Here is a 16,277-nt window from a genome sequence, read left to right as displayed (position 1 = left end):
TCCAATGTTATGACATGCCGGCATCATGGGAAACAGACCCTCAACAATCATGCTCTGCCTCCACTGTTTCATCCTTTTATCCCTGGACTCCTGTTTCTGCCTGGGGTACCACTTGGTCAAACCCTTGTCCATTCGGGGTCTTTCTCTTTCAAAAGCCTCAATCTCCCATTCCTCTAATGCCTCATACTGCGTTAGTCTCGGTCTGGGATGCAGTTCATTCATTCGGGTTCTTAAATTGAATAAGATCCTACCATTGAAAGTACCATCTAACGGAAAAGCCAATACTCCGTCATCTTTTGTATACTTCACCCAATTCTCCAACCACACACAGGTATTGTACCCTCGGTCAAACATCATGAATGAGGCGGGAGTATTGGGTGCTGGGACAAGAACACCTTCTCTAGATTTAATCGGTTTGTCCGTTTTAAAATAATTTTTCACCTTACTTACAAGGGACATTTTTCTCTTGGTTCCGTACATAATATCGTATCTGTTAGCCTTCCACTGATCCCTTTCAAACCCTAAATGCCTTGGATCAGGTCGAGTCTCTGTAGTCCGCGAGTGCCACATACGACTTCTGCGCTAACTTTGTTTACAAACTACCTCCAATCAGAACGCGCTTCAGAAAATTCGTGCAACCAATGGGTGCGCGACACAAAATAAGCTCCGCCAATGGGTGCGCGGCCCCTTCGTGAGACAGTTCCCACGCTCCGGCGCTCACCCCTCCTTTACAATTTCAGCTCCGCTACCCGCCCGCTGCTTCTACCAATCCCAGCGCGGCACAGAGTGACGTCAGAGGCGCTTCGCGACTGACTCCCTCCCTTCACAAGGTAACGGAAACTTTCTTTCTTTTAAAGTGCTCAGTGCTTGGTTATTTTACAACAAATACACATTCGCCACAGTGCTCAAGTGTCTAGACAGAGAAAGAATTCTTTTACTGCAAGTAAACTACTTCCATTTACTTTTCACGCGCTGCGGGCAGATCTCTTCCGCCTACCCTTCACTCTAGCATCGGTGAACCTGTTATTCCCCTAAACTCATCCACTTCTTTCCGGGATATATTCCGAGTTTAAGGTTTCTCAGCGGACCCCTCTGCTTTCACGCTAGCTTCGAGGAACCTGCTACTCTTCCGATGTGACCCTTACTAGGTTACGCCACTATGGGAATTTTGCCAATGAACCCCGTTACTGTCATTTATTCACACATGTATTCAGAAAACCCTAGTTAGTGCTTCCCGGTTATCCTAACCTGCACCTAACTTTCCTCGAACCTGTGACCTCAGGACAATGGATTCTATTCACCACTTGCCCTTTCAATTCCCCGGGGAGTTCGGACAACACTTAACGATTCGATTTACAAATGCATGGATTAGTACATATAACAATATAAGAACAAGAATAATGACAATACAAAAATTCATGAATTATTTTTACAAGATATTATTCGTGCGTATTCACAAGAGATTGATCAGGTCTCTTTAGAACAGCCACTCTTATAGCAGCATTAATATAATAGCAGCTTCCGACTTAACTAGTCCAACTAATCCTGCCTAACCTTTAGCTAGTCCCTAACCATCCTCTAGCTACCAGAAAACTGATAGAGCGCGCGAGGCCACCCGACCAATAGTTTTCGCCGTTTCCGGCTTCAGGGCCCATATACTTTTCAAATCACCATATACATCGATCAGGTGACTTCACGAGCTCTATCAAGTTGGTGTGTGTGTGTTCCCTGCTACCAATTTTCGGTGCACCCGACTTACCATCCACCGATGCGGGTGCCTAATGACCACAATGAATCAGGGAGCTAGCTGTAAAGGAAAGGCAGCAAAATACAAACCCAACCAATAACATTCAAATACTGTTTAAATGACCACGGACAACTGGAAGTTTTAAAATGTTTATCTAAATTCAATATTTTCTTGCATGAGGTACAATAAAACAAGGCAATCAATAACCAAGATAACGTAAATCACATAAGCATGAAGAAATAATGACAGAGTAATCATCAAGGTACTAAATAAAATGTAGCGAGAAAATACTATGCAAGTCAGTATTATCTAGACAGGGATAGACTAAGTGTGAGTGACTATAGGAGAGCTTATAATGAATAACACGCTTCACTTAAGGTGAAGGGGCCTTTGAACAATCTAGGCAACGAAGTTCTAGACCATATCAGGAAATGACACACTGCTATGCAAAATATAATTTCTAACAAATGAGAAGGCATAGGAATAACTTTGCAAAAATTATAAATGACTTTCAATAGTTGCAGAAAGGCATGGAAATATCACATATGCAATGTTGAACTTTATTAAAGCAAAAGTTAGAAATTCAGAAGGTGCAAGAATTTCAAGAGGTTCAGAGCAATATTTACCTAGAAAGGTGTGGAAACCAAACCCTGGCCACGGGTCAGTTAAGGACAGGAAACCCTCAAGGAAGGATACCCCTCAAAGGACAGCAGGTGCAGAATGGACACCCAGGACAGGACAGGATACCCTCGGAATAGGAATCAGGACAGGACCCTCAGGACAGGACAGCAAACCCTCAGGACAGGACAGCAAACCCTCAGGACAGGACCCTCCTCAGGACAGGACCGGAACCCACAGTTCGGAAGCAACGCCTGCGCTCCACCCGCTCTGCAGCTATCGATCAAGACCCCGATTGGGTCAGCGAACTCCCAGCTAAGTGCTTTGCCAGCACTTTAAGGTTCAGTAGAACCTTAGTCTATGGTCAAATTCGGACAGAGTGCTCCGCAGCGCTCTGTATCTTCAGTCACCTATTGAGTGCGTTGGGTCAGTGACAGGTCAGCTAAACCAGACAAGTCGGACGGTTCACTAGGTGAACCCAGGGTAGATATACAGTTTGGGGACAGTGTACCACCCCCCAATGTTGCAAAGTGTCAGAATCCCTCAATTTCGATTGGTCCTAAGGTAGGCTTTGGGTAACACACCAATCACAATACACGATTTGAAGCCTTCATTAACATATTTGGGTACCGCCTAGCAGGTTTGGGGTTCCCATGAGAAGTTACACGGCAAACAGTAGCGCAACATTACAATGTATCATATAAGGAGCCACATTCGCTGTTCTCGCAGGGCAGAGGTGACTTTCTCAGGAGCATCTCGCCCATCACTGCCAACTGGCTATGTTCCATCAGCCAAGGTCCCTCGTGCTGCCGAATGTCGCACAGGCGCAGAAGGGACCTCCAATATGGCTCTCCTCTCACTCAGACCCCCATTTCCCGCGGTACATGAAAAGTAAGCGAAAACAAATTAATACATAATAATGTCATTATGAAAACACATCACAGGGTTTGTACTTTTAACTCATCATCAAGAAATAAACTTATTGCATCTAAATGTTAGCTACATTGATACGGACACAAGAGCAGTGGCACGAGCAGTACCACATGATAAGCACAGCTATGAATTACGCATGCGCATAACTTTCCCTCCACTTCTGCAGACGCGTCAGGACACGTGAGTGTGGCTGACGCATGCGCAGTAACTAAAATACAAGCGGCAGCCATTTTTAGGGACACGGATTAATTCATTAGAAATACACATAGGCAAGCTTCGGGAACTTTGCCTAAACAAAATAAATGTTAGTAAAACATACACTTTTGTTACCTTATTACACATAAACGAGGTTCTTGATTTCGGCAAGCCGCAAAATATGCGAAGCTTTGCTTCATCATCCCTACTAACTGAGAGTTACCAACTCCTCCCATCTTCTTTGTTTTTTTGTCATTAGTGGGATAAGTTCCTTAAAAAACCTCGTTTGTAAATCTAGGAATGTATTTTTCTCATCTTGGGAGGTATCATATGTGCCAAAACTGTTCGCGAAAGAACTATAAATATTAGCCAACAGATCTTAATTTTCCAGTATGTACGCCCATTTGACAGTATGATGATTATTGCTGATTATGATGTTATCTGGGATAATATCGGATATTCTTTCATTATCACTCTGACACAGAAGTAAACTCCTACAAAAACCAATTTCAAGTGGGCGATGGTCACTTTCTGTTCTTGGTCTAATCACCATATCTACGGCAAACAACCAAATGTCCGATTATAGGATAATGTAATCAATTTTACTCTGGCACTTATTTCTAAAAAAGTTGGGGCTTTAGGACTGTTCGATGGTAGACGCCCATTACATGACCTCTTACCATGGCCAGCCATTACCCTTGTAATTTGGAGGGCTAAGGTAGTGCCTGAGACTGTCCCACTGCTTTTCAATGCTGGTATCTTGTTATCACTATCTTCATCCTCTAGCAGGTTTTCTAGCCCTGTAATGGGTTCATAATTACAATTCAGGTCGCCGCCTACTATCTTGCTTAGTCCTGGATCTAATACATTTAAAAGTGAATCCAGTTTTTCTATTATTGGTGACCCCCTGTGTGATGGGCATGGTCAATTATAAACATTATATAGGTGTAGATCCCTTTTATCTTCACTGACTATTTTGACTCCAAGTATATCAGGTGAGTCAGTACATAATTGGGTTACATCAATATTCAGGGTCCCCTTCACCCAAATTTTGAGGCCACCAGAAGGCCTTCCTCTCACTGCTGGAACTGCATTTGTTTGAAAGGTTTTAAATCATACTCTATGTATGGTCTTTATAGCCCAAGTTTCCTGAAGAATACAAATATCACTTGACTTAATGTAATTGTTCCATTCAGGGTCTCTAACATTTCTATCCAGACCTGCTATATTCTAGGATATCATTTTTAAATCAAAGATGTGATTGGGACTTGTGGCACTAAATAATGCATCTCTTGACATAAGTTCTGTACCATTAGCTCCCCTAGACATCGCTGTTTCACATAGTGAGCTTAGAGTAGGAATACAGAATAAAGTTTCGCAAGCACCTTGTTTATTCCCTCCCAGTGAATCCTCATGACAAATAACATCCCCTTCTAAAGTGCAAACTGTATGTACCACTTTCACTTCCACTTCTGTGTCTTTATTATACATCGTTTGTGGTCAATCGACCGCCTCCAGAGAGGATAGTTCGCCAAAACTATTTGAGGTGTCTGGAAATGTGAGGAACCCAAAATTTTGGATCGGTTTTAATACAACTGGTTTATAAAAATATCCTAGTGGTAAGGCATGAATATCAGAACTTTGAGTTGGCATCTCCTCATGTGCTTTCAATAGCTTACGGACAGTATGGGGGTGACTAAAATTCACAACAATACAGTCACCTTGTATATCTTTAGGTGAAACACCTGCCCACTCTACCCTTCTCGCCATCAAAATTTCACTTATCTTATGTGGGTTAAACCTTTTATATTTAGATAGCCAGTCAACTACTTTATTCCTGAGATTAACCCATGATTCCTTCTGATCTCTTTTTAGGACTGGCACACCGGATAGTACTAATACATAGGGACATGCAGCTGGAGGTAATCTCAGAATATCTACGTTGGGTATCAAATCGGTCCCCTTTGGGCTATGGATAATCTCCCTCGTGCTGCCATTCCCTATGTAATCCAAACTATTAGTGGGCAAAACAGGAATATTGTTTAGGGGCATGCTAACCACCAATTCCTTTGGGCTACTCCCCACCCTGTCATGATTTGCCAAAATGGAACTAGATTGTTTAGAACTTTGTACAAAATGTTTAGCTTCTTCACTTTCCGTGTATTTGGCCTCCAATTCACATAATAAACAAGTCCCATCCTCAATTATCCTATTGCCATCTTCAATTGTTGTACATAATTTCGTGGTCATCTGATCTAACTGATTAATTTTATTATCAAGAACTATCAGTTTACAATTTAAGCATTCATCTATCTGGGACTGTATCAAATCTAAGGCATTTTTAAAAATTCCCACCATTGTGCGTTCTTCTCCTTCCAACCCCCCCCATCATGTTTGCCTTGATTCAAATGATAATCAATATCAGTTTGGACTCCGATTGTTCTACATTTGACATCCTCGAAATCTTGCACATTACTATCCCCTTTGTTAGATTTCGCGGTTGTGCCAGACTTCCCTTTCTCTTCACGGAGTTTTTCTCCTTCGTCGGGATCTTTAATTTACCTTTCGATGCTCCTCCTAATTTTTGAGGCCATAATCTTGTAAAGATCCCAGCTACCCCTAGTGTTTGTGGTGTTTCAGACACAGAATTGTTCAAACTTAATTGAGAAGTTTGGGAACATCTACCCTCGTTCTGATGTGGAGCAGTATCCAATAGTTGATTAGTAGATTGTCTATAAGTTGGAAGGTTTGAGGGGTCAAGTGAAAGCCGTCGCTGCGTCATTTCAATCTCACGGCACAATAGGGACTCCTCTCTGGTTATAAATTCATCTAGTATGCCAGCAGCACCTTTTCGTTTACTCATTTCAAACACAATTGAGAGCTCCCGGAGACCAAATATAAAAAATAACTATAAACTTTAAAAATAGGTAGCGCTTTTGATAATTTTAACGTCCAAATTTAAAGTTAGACGCTACTCATACCTTAACTTTGTAGGAGCCAAGAGGGATGGCCCAGCCCGGCCTCCTTCGGCCTCTGACGGCCTCAGATGGCCCCGCCCTTGTCCCGGGCTTCTCCCGGGCGCCGTCCGCGTGCGTCCCATGTTGCGTGGGGCGGGAGCGCTTTAGTGCTGCAAGGGCGTCGCTGCTATGACATCGCCAGGTCTGCGCCGAGCAGGGGACTCTCGGGGCTGTAGTTTTGTAAAGCCGTTCCCCTCACGGCGTTGGGATGCCTCACTCCCCGCTTTGTGGTCTGTCCCCTCCACTCCTGGTTCGAGCTGGCAAGAAGAAAGCCGTTCCCCTCAGGGCTGGAAGAGACAACAAATCAGCCAAGGTAAGTTACATTTACTATTCCCACTCCATTCTAAGAAAGACATTGGACACTAAAAGGCTTACATTTACTATCCCAATCCAATAGTAATACATGTAAGGCAGTTCGGGATGGGCTGCTCAAATAAGGAACAGAGTCAAGTCTGATTTGCATATGGATGGGTCTAAACTGAAGCAGCGAAGTGAGCTAAAGAATGATGATGGATTCAATCTAGATCTAATGGTGACTCAGGGTGAGTGTCTGAAAATGTCAGCGCGCCGACCATCATCTCCTTGTGCTTGTTTTGTTACATTTACTATCCCCACCCAATAGTAATACATTTAACATTAAAGAAATCTATCACCTATACACAACTCTCACCTAATAGATATTTGTAATATAATTAATTGGCCAAATTATTTAGAGAACAAAATATTTTTAACCTCTTCCATGCGCCCCCGGCCTTACAACGTCACGGTGGGCCTGTGTGGAGGACGGCCGGGGGGCACGCGTGGAATTCTACCACAAAGCGGGGGAATTCCAGCCGCGTCAAAGCAGTTAATTGATAATTAAATAAATGATACATTGTATGGTACATTGTATTGGATATTAATAAATTATATCAAAATATTATAAGCCCTAAATCTCAAATTAACTGTTAAAAAACTACAAAATACACATTATTTCCAAATTATATTTTAAAATGTATTAATTCTAATGCTTGCATAAATAAATTAATGTGTAATTGCACAAAAATATATTAGTAATATTTGATATTAACTAATATATAATAATTTAAATCGATTATTTCTCTAAATATGTTAACAACAAATATTATGTACAATACAATTGCTACAAAATAAATATAAAACAACCTTATTTGATATTTTTAAACATATATTTATTTTATTTTAATTCAAAATAAATACATACAAAACCTATACATAATCAAAAAAATACCATTTACAAACATATATTTTAATATTAACTTAATTTACACACAAAAATGATCAGTACAAAATGATGCATTCCTAAACAAAAAACATAAAAGTATTGTCATTAAAGTTTTAAAAATATAGATACCATTTTCACATTAGTTAATAACAATATTAAAATTACAATATTTGTAAACATAAACAAATACAATTTTCAAAGTAAAATTATCCTTCTATGTACATGAATTACATTATATTAAAAAAATCAAAAAATATTACATTGTATACACACAAATATATATTTATTATAAAGCTTTAAAGATACTTCATATAAATACTACCACCCTAACATTAATTTAAATACCATTTTAAAAAATGAGTTCATTCATTTAAATTTTTTTAAAATGAAGACATTTTATTATATTAAATTCAATTTCATCTACAAGCAAATTAATACTCACATATTTTAATAATCTCCCTACCCTTTCCCCACAATATTCTTGACACAATATTGATATATAAAAATATTTTTTATTCGATCATTTGTCCAAACACCCTAACCAGTAGTAACATCTTTGTACTCTCCCATATATTCCTGAATGGCACATTTAAATTTCCTGTAAGTCTCCAGTATATGGTATAGAATGTGACTCAGGGTCTGAAAGTTAAAAAACACTTGTGAAATGCAGCACCTAATGAGCCACCGACCTACAGTGGGAGTGCAAACATGGCTAAATGCCTATGCTGTGCAGCCTGACTGTTTCAGTGTAAAACCTGCAGTATGAATTGTCAAAATAACCCTTTTTGATAGGTAAAGACATCCTTGCTAACTAATATTACATCACCTCTATGTAGGCCTTGTAGCCCCCAGAGCAGGGTGCATACCATTTAAAAACGGGATAGGTAGAACATTAATATAACCATGCCCCTTCAAGAATAAGGCAGATTACAGATTGCAGAATATATCACTAATAAAGCTAACTATAGAATGGTGCCAGCTAGAAAAATAATGACACCACTATTTTTAAGTGTTAATAATAATCCTATTTAATGGTAAAGTCAGATTTTCAATACATATTAAGGAAACATAACTTTCAGAAAGTTAACTTCCTAATGCTTTCAGTAGGCTAATTAGCATTTGCCTCTGCCAACTCCCAGCCTGTGCTCGGCCCTGAATGCGATGTGCAATTTCTCCAAGAATCTACAGAATAGGTTGACCTGAATGGACAGGATGTCTTCTCTGAGCTCTCAAGAATCTTCAGGGTACGAGCTGTGGGAATCCTATTGACACCACAGTGTTGAATTGTGCCAGACAAGTCTGTTTGAGACACATTAATCACTTTGGTGGACTTGAAAGGAAGAAAACAGGATGCTAGGACAATACTTGTGTATCACCAGTTTGAATGCTGTAGGACTCTGCCTTTGTCATTTCAGGCTTCTGTCTACTTTATGCAAAAGAAACAATGGATTTAGGCCCAGATCTCTGTAATGGGGTGAATGTATGACATTGTTCTGCATTCTGTCCCTCAATTGTTCTTTTTGCATTTGTCACCCCGATTGGGACGGGTATGCCCAGACGTGGGTCCTGTGCTCTCCATGCCACTGGAATCAAGCAATCCTGGCTGATGAGGGTTGAAATCCCAAAACTGGTCCTAGGAAGCTTGGTTCCAGTCCAGGGAGGACCTGCCTGGCAGTTCGGGCTGGACCGTTCTCAGTGGGCACAGGGTCAAGACTGATTTGCATATGGCTGGTTACAAACTGGAATGGCATGATGAGCAAAACAAGGATGGATTTAGGCCCAGATCTCTGTATTGGGGTGAATGTATGACATTGGTCTGCATTCTGTCCATCAATTGTTCTTTTTGAATATGCCACCCTGAGTGGGACAGGTATGCCCAGACATGGGTCCGGTGCTCTCCATGCCACTGGAGTCAAGCTTTCCTGGCTGATGAGGGGTGAAACCCCGAAACTGGTCCTATGATGCATGGTTCCAATCCAGAGAGGACCTGGCTTGGCCGTTCCTGTACTGTTCCCATTGGGCACAGGGACAATACTGATTTGCGTATGGCTGGGTTCAAACTGGAATGGCATGGTGAACAATAAAATGATGGATTTAGGCCCAGATCTCTGTACTGGGGTGAATGTATGACATTGTTCTGCATTCTGTCCATCAATTGTTCTTTTTTGCATCTGTCTACTTGATTGCTTTAGAACAGGGCAGGCTTCAAACTGGATTTTAGTTTTAGATGTGGGAGGACATTAGTTATTATCATAGTGCACTGCTTTACACACCTACAACCACCATCGCCCAAGTTTAGTGTGGCTGAAGACTTTTACCATCGTGACATGCCCTGACACCCAGCATTTTGGGCCTATTTGCAACTAGGAAAATAGGAACTATTCTAAAAGAGGGTAAGGCAGACCATACAAACTTTCACCTCATTGGTTAGGAAGTGCCCAGGAGGCATTTCCACCAACCACCTAGTGCCAAGCATAAATGTGGGGCCCGAAGTCACCCTCTTCAGCTTCTGCAGAGGAGGAGTAGGCCTGCTGTCTATGATCTAAGGGCTGTACCTGCTTCCTCTTGTTCCCAGGACAAAGAAGTGGGCTGACCTTAGGGGAGCCTGCAGGGACACGATGAGCTCAAGTACCCAGCTGACAAGTGGCAATTGGACTATGCTGGTGGACTCTGCCTGATACCCTGAGATTCAACAACTGTGCTCCCCCGAGGACCTTCAAAGGTTTATCCTGTGGTTGTTTGGGACTTAGAAGAAATTTCAATATTTTTTCTTCATTGAGGCTTAAAAAGTTTTTGAGCTTTTTGACTTCCTTACATTCACTGGAACCAATCCACAGGTTGTGTCCAACCAGGACTCCATTGCAGCCAGCCTCAAATCAGACCTCAAATCTGGCCCATCTCTGGTTCCCCTTGTTGGATTTGTTTGTCAATGTGCTGTCATTTTGTTTAATACATTTTACTCTCTATTTTTTATATGGTTTGGGTTTTTATTGCTTGGTGTTTTTACTCTTCTTATATTTTGTTCTTGTATAAATACCTTACATGTTGCCCTATGTTATCCCAGTCAGCTCTGTTCCACATCCACCAGGGATTCAAGCTTAGGTTAATATAGTGAATTTGAGGGTTAAGCCTGACAAGCGTTGTGGCTATTCCTTTAGGTAGGCAGTCAAATAATAATCCTGTTTCTTACAAAGTTGATTTGTCTTGATTATATACATCATCCAAAAACTCAGGATGGTTACATTTACACTTATCATTTGGAGAGAGTTTAGTTTTTCCAATTGCCCAAATAGTAGAGATTCATCTCTCATGTTGAAAATAGAAGTGAGGAAACGTCATTATCTCTTGCAAGTCGCATGGTTTGGATTAAAAGGCTATTAAATGCCTAGACCACCCATACCTATGTTGGCTGTGATACCTTGCAGTAACATGCCCTATATCCTGTGTTTCAAATTATATCTTTAGGAAGAAGTTAGACCGAAGTCAAAACCAAACCTTTGTGGCAATTTCCCTTGCTTGAGATGAAAATTAGAAAATAAATCATAGTGCCCTTTCTCAGAGCATTCACAAACTTTACTTTTGATATAAAACAACAAAATAGACCTAGTGCCTAGAGGCAATTAGTTAGCGGAATATCGATAGGACAATTTATAATAATGGGGTTTCTAGTCATGATGCTTTAAGTGACTTTGCAATCTGCCTGTCATGCACTCCATACAAAATGCTCCACCTAACCTTCCTTTCCTGATCTACTCCAGATAATCATGACATTAATAATCATAATTCGGAAGGTGTGCTGAAGCAAGTGCGGAGGGAAGCACATGTTATACTAGTATTGGGGGAGAGACTGAACAGATTAAATAGTTTCGAATGGGTCTTCTTGACTTTCATCTTGTGATTTGCAGGTCGTAATATCAAAGAAATGCTAATAAATACCACAACATGAATGAAGATACTCTGGTAGCTCTTTGGAGTGAAGTCCAACTGGTTGTCAAACTAACCAAACATGTTTAGGGACAAAAAAATGTTAACATTGTAATAAAATTAAAACAGACGAGCGAGGTAAATGGGTTGAGAACATCAAATAAAGAATGAAAGGACGTAAAAAGGAAAGAAAGATGACAAACAGAAATAAACAAGTAATGAAGAAAAATGTGTTTTGAGGAACAATTCCATCAGACCTTCCTAGTCGGGATCGTATAATTACCTCACTCATTCCATATGGTTTAAAAAGCGGGGCATTTTAGTTTTGTGACGACTCTGTGCCAAAGCCACCCATTTTTTTAATCCTACTCAATGAAACACCACTTTTGTTTCGTCCCAAAAAACTGCTTCTTCCACTTTGTATTCCTCTACGATCTGCAGACATGGGTTTCACTACTAAAGGGTAACTTCAAATAAAAAGAGCTGCTACATTAGTACATTTGCCTGAACATTGATTACGTTCAAGAAGGATAGAATACTCCAAGAATTCAAAAGGATGCTTTGGATGAATATCAATGCGCATCATCACAATGCATGCATAATCTCATCAGAATGCATCTGTCACAGCTGAAGTAGCAGAAATCGCATTCTCACGTGTAGAGCGCACCCGCACATACAGCCTGATTCATGTACGGGCCGTTTTGCGTGTCCCTAATAGCGATTAATAGCGACTCGCTATTGAGGAAACGCAAAACGGCATTCATGTACTTTTCGGGGAAAAAATAGCGACTCGCACGCGGGCGCTAAAGCCGTTAGCGACCTACAAAAAACGCAGAAAAATCGCTATTTCCGGCTACCTGCGACCGGGATAGCGACTCGCAATCCCGATCGCACGGGATAGCGACTCGCAATCCCGTGCGATCGGGAATGCGAGTCGCAATCTCGCGGGATCTGGAAAACAGGAAGACGCATTTCGAGCACCGTGATGACATCACAACCAGGAAGCAGCCAAATCCCACCCCCAAACACCACAGTGACGCTATCAGTCGAGTGTTCACGACCGAAAGCTGCCGCTAAACCGCCGTTAGCGACTCCCGACCCCGCCGAAATAGCGACCGCCATGTCCGACGAACCCCAGCCAGGCCCCAGCAACAGCGCTGGCCGCAAGCGCAAACTGAAATTCTCCGAGCAGGAGCTGGAGAACCTCATAGAAGGGGTGGTGGCCAACCACGACCAGCTGTTTGGTGCCAACTCCCGGAGGGTCCCAGAGCAGGAGAAGAGGAGGATCTGGGTGGGGATTGCCTCCAGCGTCAACTCTGTGGGCGTTGCGGACAGGTCTCTGGAGGAGCTGAAAAAGCGGTGGTTCGACCTCCGAGGGCGTGCCAAGGAGAGGGTGGCGGAGCGCCTTGGTGAGGCATCAGGCACCGGAGGTGGTGGACCGACTGTCCCACCCAACACCCCCCTGGAGGACCAGGTAGAGGACACCTTGGAGAGGGAGGCGTGTGTTGGCGTGACCCCTCTGGACTCCTCCCGCCCCACCCAAGACACCCAAGGTAAGTGGCATGCGACTGCGACCCTGTCCCCTATGACCGCCCCTGACCAAATAGGCTCATTCATTGGCCCTTAGTCATGCCTATGTTGTGCATCAGGAAATGCCCTGAAGCATTGTGGGAGACGTAGTATGTCCACAATGTAGTAGTACCACAATGCGGCCAGAAAGGTTCCAAAGTGCGCAAATACACAGCCACCCAGGGAATGACACCCAGCATGCATGTAACATCTGCACGTCTGACAGTCACATGCACCTAATGAGTATCCACTTACCCTCACAGGTGCGGGTGATAGCAGTGACAGCGAGAGGCTGCTGATCGATGAGGAGGCCCAGGAGGAGGAATCCCTACCTGATACCCAGCCACCAGCCCCTGCGGCAGCGCCAACACCAGCAGCCAGGCCCCCCGCCTCTGCTGCTGCAACATCTGCAGGCCCACCGGCTGCCAAGGCCAGGCCCCCCGCCTCTGCTGCTGCAACATCTGCAGGCCCACCGGCTGCCATGGCCAGGCCCCCCGCCTCTGCTGCTGCAACATCTGCAGGCCCACCGGCTGCCAGAGCCAGGCACCCCACCAATGTGCCTCCAGTGCCTGCCGCACCTGCAACACCAGCTGCTACAACACCTGCAGCACGTCCAACAAGATCTGGGCCAGCCACATCCGCTACACAGCGGCCCAACAGCAGGCGGGGCAATGGGCATCTCCATGCCTGCATGAGCGTGGAGCGGCGCATGCTCCGCATACACCAGCGCCAGTCGCAGCAGCAAGGAGCCATCCAGCTCCAGCTGCATAAGATAGGCCGCAATGTGGCGGGAGTCGGCGAGTGGATGGACCGCATGACGGCGGCCATGGACCGCATGACGGCGGCTATGGAGGACAACACTGCAGCGCTGGTGAAGCACCGCAGTGTTGCAAGCAGGCGCCACCACCAGCTGCTGAGCCGGCTGTCCACCTATAGTCGCTCCAATTATGTGTCAGCAAATGCCACCACCCAGCTTGCGCGGCGCTCGTTGACCCAGCAGCACCAACTGGTCCAGTGCTGCGAGGACATTACCCGGGTGCTGGAGCACTTGACCACCGCCGTCACCGCACTGCATGCACCTGTGCTACCGACCATTGTGGGGGGAGATGATGCGAGTGAGGGTGCCTCCAGTGTCAGCAGCCACTCTGCCACGCAGGCCCCCCCACCTAGGCGCAGCACCAGGGCTACGCCTGGTACAGCTGCCCAGGATGAGGAAGAGCCTCACAGGCGCCTGGGAATTGTGCGCCGGAGGCGCCAATGACATTGTGTCAGGGACACAGGCGCAGGCTGAAGCTAAGCCTGCCATGAACCGTCTCATGCAGTATGCATGAATACTGCATTTTGTAAATAGTTGTTACCATGACCCTTTTTTCTTGTGATTCAAACAAATACATTTATTTTGCTGCACACATACGCCTTGTGTAATCATTACAGTTTGCATGCAATTGTGATATGTGGGGTGGGGGAAGGGGGTGGGCTAGAAATTGTTAGCTGTGATGTGGTTGCGACGTCTGTGGACTTCAGCTGGGTTCTCCCCGCGTGCATGGTGCGCATGTGCTGGTGGTCGGTCGTCCCCCTCAGATTCACTGCCTGAGATGTCAACTGGTATCCGGCGCTTGGTTGCAATGTTATGAAGCATTGCACAGACAGCCACAATGCGGCAGCACGCTGCAGGACTGTAATACATGGCCCCACCTGTCTTGTGCAGTATACGGAACCTGCTCTTGAGCAGGCCAAATGTCCTTTCAATACAGTTCCTTGTCCGGATGTGCGCAACATTGTAGCGGCGTTGCTGAGGTGCGGCAGGGTTGAGGTAAGGGGTCAGGAGGTATTCCCGTAGGGCGTAGCCACTGTCACCTGAATGAGAGGAGCAGATGTTGATTGCCTGTGCAGCGCAGTTACTTCATAGCAATGTAACATTGTCGACAAAGTGTACTTACCAAGTAGGTGTCCTTCCCCAAACTCTCCCCTGATCAGTCGTGTGTGGAGTCCGCTGTGCCTGAAGATAAAGGAGTCATGGGTACTCCCTGGGTACTGGGCCACAATGTCAGTGATGATGGTCTTGGCATTGCAGACCATCTGTATGTTGAGGGAGTGGTACGACTTCCTGTTGCGGTACATATACTCCGTGCCAGCTGGTGGGCAGATGGCGACGTGGGTACAGTCTATGCAGCCAAGGACATGGGGAAAATGGGCAACATTATAAAATTGTAGTTTTGTGAGGTCCAAATCCTGTTGGCTCGTGGGAAATGTGATGTGCTGGTGGACCTGGCTGAGCATGGCGTCAACAAAAGTGTGGAGGCAGCGTGACATGGTGGGCTGGGATATCCCCCCAGCAGCGGCTACTATGCCCTGGAAACTGCCGGATGCCAGGAGGTGCAGGCTGCACAATACCTGCACATGTGTGGGCACAGAATTGTTTCGCCTTGTTGGGTGCTGCATGATGGGGTCGAGTTCTTGTATCAGCCAGGTGATCATTTCCCCATTCAGCCTGTATTTAGCATAAATCTGTTCTCTGGTTTGCCCCAGCAAGGTGACCCGCTGCCGGTAAATCCTTGCCTGCCTCATGCGTCTCCTCCGTGCTGCTCGCTGTAGCCTTCGCCGCCTCACCACCATGTACATCCCAGGCATTGTGGAACGCCTATTGCTGCTGCTGAATGTCCTTATGTGTGATTGGTCAGGCCTGGACCTGTTGGTGATTGGCTAACAGTTTTTCAAATTTTGGTTAATCATGGCTTTTATGGTTACCACCTGCTTTGAGTTGTCCTTAAATTGCGCCGCGCAAACGTGCGATTTAGCGCTTTTTCGCTAATGTATTTCTTTCATGAATGCCGATTGAGACAATATTGCGTTTCGCTATTCAATTCGCAGATTCCGTGGTTGGTCGCTATTTCAGTATCGCTAATGCTCGACTTCCCGGAGTCTGCGACTATTACAGCGTAATCGCTATTCCGCTCGCTATTATTTTTTAGCGATTTCGCTATTTCGTACTTGAATGCCGATTCCGTGTTTTGCACCCGCAATTGCGTTT

This window comes from Lissotriton helveticus, chromosome 2_2 (genome assembly GCF_964261635.1).
Source record: "Lissotriton helveticus chromosome 2_2, aLisHel1.1, whole genome shotgun sequence".
NCBI classification, from domain to species: Eukaryota; Metazoa; Chordata; class Amphibia; order Caudata; family Salamandridae; genus Lissotriton; species Lissotriton helveticus.
The sequence above is the reverse complement of the archived record's forward strand: the minus strand, read 5'-3'. Positions refer to the sequence as shown.